Source organism: Sinocyclocheilus rhinocerous, unplaced genomic scaffold, assembly GCF_001515625.1.
Source record: "Sinocyclocheilus rhinocerous isolate Xijiao unplaced genomic scaffold, SAMN03320098_v1.1 scaffold141, whole genome shotgun sequence".
NCBI lineage: Eukaryota > Metazoa > Chordata > Actinopteri > Cypriniformes > Cyprinidae > Sinocyclocheilus > Sinocyclocheilus rhinocerous.
The window spans coordinates 271,949-278,570 of NW_015642068.1; positions in this window are offsets into that span (position 1 = coordinate 271,949).

Here is a 6,622-nt window from a genome sequence, read left to right on the forward strand (position 1 = left end):
TGTGTGATTGTGTGTGTGTGTGTGTGTGTGAGAGAGTGTGTGTGTGAGCGTGTGTGTGTGTGTGTGTGTGTGTGTGTGCAAGCCCTCACTGCTTGTTTGCCTCACTAACTGTACTGAAACTGAGAAGTTGTTATTTGCCGGAGGCGTATCATGATTTATTTACAATTGCGAGGCCCTGGAGGTCCAGTTAAAATTAAATGCTTTTCGTCCATTTATTTTACCAGCAGCTGTTTTTCTCACTATTTCTCCCGGTTTCTACCCTCTCAGATTTATTAAGTCTATTTTATTTTGTTCCCTGTCTTTTCCTCACTGCATCTGTCCTTGAATCATTTTTTAATGACTTGGGCTCTAACCTAAGTCTATGTGGGCGTTCTTGACTCAAGTGTTGACATGTTCTCTAATGAATCTGCTTACTGAGGGATTCAAATGTGCGGTTTTGAAGAGTAAATAACCTTTAGTGAAGCAGCTTTCCAAATGTTATTCTGTCTTCTCTGTGTTGGTGGTTAAGAATGTGATTATTACAAAATGAAGGTTTATATTTAATTCACTGATGTCAATAATCCAATCTCATTCACTAAAGCACTGTACATTTATAACTAACTATATAGTCACAACTTCTTCTTTTAGCTTCATTTGTCAGCAGGCATTGCTGAAGATTTATCCTTACTTGTACTGGCTTAACGTTTTTGCATATATTAACAAAATTCTTATTTTTCAGGATACTAATGATATTGTATTTTGACTATAACCCATGAATATAATAGAAATCTGAAATGCTCCTGTCAGAGGTAAGTGTGACTTCATGGTGTGTTATTTATTTCATTTTCACAGGTATAAGGCTTAGCATCTTGTGATATCTGGATTTGGATATTGTGACGTTTGTCCATAGATCTGGGTTGTGTTTTTAACATCACGAGAAGCATAAATTCTGGTTGTGCTTCCAGATCTAGCGTGCTAGCAGAGTTTCAGTGGAGTTCAGTCCAAATGCAGTTCTTCTGTCATCCGAGTAAAGGCTAGAAGAAAGCTGCAGGGAGAGAAAAGAAAGAGGAGGTCAAACTCAGCTTTTAATAACTCTTGATGGAGGTTAGGGTTTTGAATTTCAGATTTATCAATATTCAGATGCATTTTGCAAATTTATTTATTTATTCAAATTTATGTATACAGTGTCTATAAAAGGATTCGGCACAATTTATTGTTGGGTCATTTCTAAAATCGGTGGCAGACGCTGTCACTCTCTTTTAAATTTTAAATCGATGTACACGATTCCTTTAGAAAACCATTTCTTTAAAACACTTTCTGTAGGAACATGTATATGATCTAATCAGCAGTATCTTTACAATCAGTTTAATCTTGAACCTCGTACCTAATCTACAAAAACATGTCTAATAAACGTTTGAAATGCGTGTAGATCAGAATTTCTGTCCGTCTGAAAACTTGAAAACAAACTTAGATATGCAACGGATGATGTTGCATGGACCAGTGTTAAAGGCACAGTCCACCCAGAAATGACAAGTGTGTTATCAGTTACTCATCCTCGAGCTCTTGTTATTATTTAAAACCTTTCCTTTCATGTTCAGCGGAAGAAAAATGCATATAGTTTTGGAACAGCTTGAGAGTGTTTTTTGGGTGAACTATGCACTTAAGTGGTATTGTTGGGCTATTTTACAACAGCTTTAATGGCCTGTCCATTCAGAAATTAGAGTCATAACAGTGGTCTAAAATTAGTGACCAAGTGCCAAATGTGAGTAAAAACATAATATATATATATATTTTTTTAGGAAATTCAGCATAATATATCATGGCACCTCCAGGATAGTTTTAATGGTGTGCAATTGTTATTTCAAGTATCTATTTCTACCTGATGTAACCCAAGTTAAGGTTGATAGAGTCACATTAAATTATGTTTGACTTGGATAAAATCAATTATTAATTATATTTTTCCAGCAGAAGCATATTACTTAAGACTTGCATGTTACTCGGGAAAAAAAAAATCTTTCATTCTTAATTTATTTACACTGTACTCATTATATTTGTAAGATACACCTTCGTAACACATCAGGTTTGCAGTGCAGTTACAGAGAGTTAAACAGCCCCAACATTAATGTCCTCAGAAATGTATCTAGGATGCATAATACATTCTTTTCCTCCAGAACTCTGCAAATATGTGGAATAATTCTTGCATTAAGTCACCAAAACAAATCAATAACAGGCACATTCACGATGGCTCATCTGTGCCACTAATAAGGAAAAGAAAACAACTAAATAATTCAACTGTCCTACGAACAAAGATATATATTTTAATAATAATTATAAAAAATGGCAAATACAGTTTCATGGCCAGCAAGAAATAGTTAATACATTTGTTCCCAGTTCACTCAGCATTGTCATGTGTGACGAAGCATTACAGATTTGTATAAAATACTTCTCACTTTTTTAATTTGTAATTATTTTGACAGTTTTTTTTCCCAAGGCCCGCTGCCGAGTAATAGAATCAGAGCAATGTGTGTTGTCTGGAGAGGAGGAATGGATGAAAGGCAGAGGATCTGGTCCATTACCTGGGAAATAAAGGACTGTTATTGACTAACAGTGCCTCAAAAACCTCTGACTGTGTGACTCTAACAGAACCTGACTGCGGGTTCAGTCTGTGTGTGGCCTGCTTCAGCTGCCTGAGGGCTCATTAACATACAAATGGATTTCTGTGCTTGAGAAGAACCTGTGCCATGACTGTAAACGAGGATGGCTTCGTTCCCGCTGCCTGCTGCTCAGGTGAGACTGAGGCTTGTCTGTTTAGGAATTCTTACCAAGCTCCACCAATTTCAGCCGTTAATTGGCTTTTGTCAAGACTTCAGCTCAAGGCCCTGAACTCAAGTCTGTTCTTCCTACATGTCGTTTACACAGAGAAAGATCTTGGGCTTTTGAATTTTATGATATATACCTTTTACATGGTAAATAAGGTTACACTTACTCACTCATGAGTAACTTTTTTCTCTGTTACTTTAAATACAGACCTCTGTTCCCCACGGTGCCTTTATCACAAATGCTGAAGTACAAAAACAGCGTTTTTATTATTATTATTTTTCATTCACTTGCTCATTTAAAGCAATTTTCCAGACATTTCCCTCAGGGCAGGGCCAGGCCTTGTGTTAGCTTCCTTCACTCGTGTCTTGCCCTGCCGCTTTACTTTGGGAACGTACCATTTACCCACACTCTTAGCTCCAAAGAACACCGGTCTAAAGCACATATATGCTCATGGATGCACAAACACGGCCAGAGCTGATTTCCCAGAAGACCTTTTTTTTGGTTGCTTTCATTGATATCTTCTGTAACAACGGCCTCTTGAAATACTTTACCAAGTGTTCTACAATAATGTTCCATGTTAAATTAATAGTGGAATGAACATTTTGTTAATTTACTTCAACAGGGGTTGTGATGACATAAAAATACATCATGACACTTTTTTTCAGGGGCCTGTATTGCATGAAAGTTATTACAGACCCAGTGTTACAGTACGTTTATCAAGGTACCTTTGCACTGATTTCAGGATATTAACCTTTTAACATGTTCCTTCATACTTGTCCTGTCTGACTTTTTCATAACATGTCCCTTCGTACCATTTACCTCACTGAAAAACAAACTAATCAGCCGGTTGTATTTTATATAATATTCTGAAATGGATCTTTTGATACACCTGAAGCTGTAGAATACAATATATATATATTTTAGCTTGTGCATTGTAGCATAAATGACTGTTGAATCAAAGCATGAAATCCTCCACCTGCCTTGTACAGAGTTTAACACTCTATAAAAACAAACTGCAGTTGAAATATAGTTGAACATTATTATGTAGAATTATTCCACACAAAAGAAGCTGAGTATTAAAGGGGTGATATTTCAATTGCTTGCTATCATATATACCTGCTTGGATAATCAGTTCTCTGCTTGATGTCTTTATATTTCTGCTCGTGAGAGAATGAGCAATAACTTTTATTATTAGGTTTACTGTGTTTTCTGACTCCAGACAAATGCTATTGGAGTAAACACAGAATACAATCAAGTGTTTAATTAATTTCAGAAATGTACTGTTAAATGTCTGAAGAAATAAAAGTGTGATATTTTTGTAATTAATTTTCTGTAAATGCATCTGAAATTCAAAATAGTGTGAATGTTGTTTTTGTGGGTGTTTAAAGATATGCAAATATAGTCGTCTGATTAAATACATTACAATATAATTTTACCCTCCACCTTCCCCAGCTCCACCTGCATAGATCTGTTATATATGAGGGTTATTGATATGTTATATGTCAATAACCCAGATCTATTCCACCAAGACCAAACACATTAACAATGTCATGTATATTAGCGTGCTGAACTCTGAGAGTTGTCATGACAGAAATATGATTTCAACAGTTTTTTGTCCCGTACAGGATGAACCCAGAACCCGGAGAATATTTGCTGCATGACCTGAGATGAGAAAATGACACAAAGTGTCAAAATACGATTTGTCTTCATTTATTATTTTAAAAATGCCAAACCTAACAATTTACTCAGAGCATTTTGTGCTATTTTCCTTGACACTTTGATTTTTTGTTATCTAATCCAATGAAGTTAGAGGCCACTTTGTAATCATTCTACTGTGCAGACGTTTTATGCGCTTGTGAAAAAGATGCCCATAAAGAAGCTTTCAAAAATGTGCATTTTAATTGTTTGTATTTACTGTGTAAACGGAAGAAAAACTTTGGTGAACAAACTGCCTTCTGTTAGAGCCAGAGGTTTCTGATTCTGACTCTTCATTCACGTGATGCCATTGTTCTGCGTCCCTGCTCTTGTGCAGGGTTTAGTTGTTTAGGTTGGGCTTTTTGGCTGAAGTCTTCTATGAAGCGGAGCATGGCTGATCCTCACCCACTTTTATTCCTCCTACACAGCTGTTTCTGTTTTAGGCAATGATTCTGTTTCAATCTACATATTATTTGTTGATCCTTAGCACCTGTTGTAATTGATTTATGCCCATTTCTCTCTCTCTCTCTCTCTCTCTTTGAACAACTGCTTTCCTTTGGCTGACAGATGATGCTGAAACCCTTGACCGACAGATGATGCTGAAACCCTTGACCTGCAGCGCTAAACTGACCACTGCTGACTGACAGGACTGGATATGCTTCAGAGAAAGGGTTGCATTCTCCTGCTTCCCATCCACAAAGGAAGGACAACTGTAAGCAAAATAATATATATATAAAAAATAATAATAATAAAAAAACCTGAAAGGATCTTTAGATGTCATCAGTTTTAAAAACAGGCAGTTTCAAAAATATCTGGAGCTTTGCCTCAGTGCAGACTTGCTTTGCTGTTGACCTGCTCATAAACTGCTGGAGAGATGAATGCTTTCATCAGCGGATATCTGCTTCCTGTTGTTTTAACAAAGTAACTTTTGGAAGAAATAATTTCAGGAAGTGACTGAGTGACTAGTCTATATGAAATAAACTAGCGACCTACTGATAGTGAGACGTGACTGTTAAACTGCAGTGTTGTGGGCCTCATATTTCTCATCAGTTTTATTATCTGTTAAACTAAGTATGGTATGTTCCAATATACTTTGCATCAACCCCCCCCCAATATAAATTGATATCAAGTGCAGCATTAATTCAAAATGATTAGATCGAAATAAAAAAGCAATCAGCACACCAAATTAAAATATAGAGGCTTTCAACTGAAGATCCATAATCAAGCTAATTTTACTGAGGAGTTCTAAAAGACATATTTGATAAACTGTTAAAAGGTTTCAGTCCATATCTAATAGACTTGGTCTTAATAGACTCGAATGATTTCCTTCACTATTATTGTTCATCTAAAATCTTCATACAGTCTTGATAATGGATCTTAGACACAAAATCTATTGTTTCTCATCCTTTTACATTTATAATACAATTATTTTGTAACAGTTTTTCACCTTTTATTATACTTTAAACATTATTTGACATGAAATTGTTAGGGGATGTCTTCTATTATATTATATTATATTTTGTTCTGTTCTGTTCTATTCTATTCTAGTTCTATTCTATTTTTCCTCCCTCATTTTATTGCATTTAGTTGTTCATATTTAATTCTCATTTTTGTACACTCTTTTTTTTTTTCATTTTATTGTAATACCCTTCAGTGCTTCCCATGTTTCTCACATTCATGTGCCGCTGATTAAATTTAGGGACTAAACAATAATCTCAATTCCCATTGTTCTGCGTCCCTGCTCTTGTGCAGGGTTTAGTTGTTTAGGTTGGGCTTTTTGGCTGAAGTCTTCTATGAAGCGGAGCATGGCTGATCCTCACCCACTTTTATTCCTCCTACACAGCTGTTTCTGTTTTAGGCAATGATTCTGTTTCAATCTACATATTATTTGTTGATCCTTAGCACCTGTTGTAATTGTCTAATCATGCACTACTATCAGAAATACCTGACTGTGTGCAAGTGTATTACTACATTCATATGTGCTCTTTCACACACACACACACACACACACTCACTCACTCTCACACACACACACTCTCTCACACACGCACACACACACTCTCTCACGCACACACACACACTCACTCACTCTCACACACACACACACACTCTCACACACACACACACT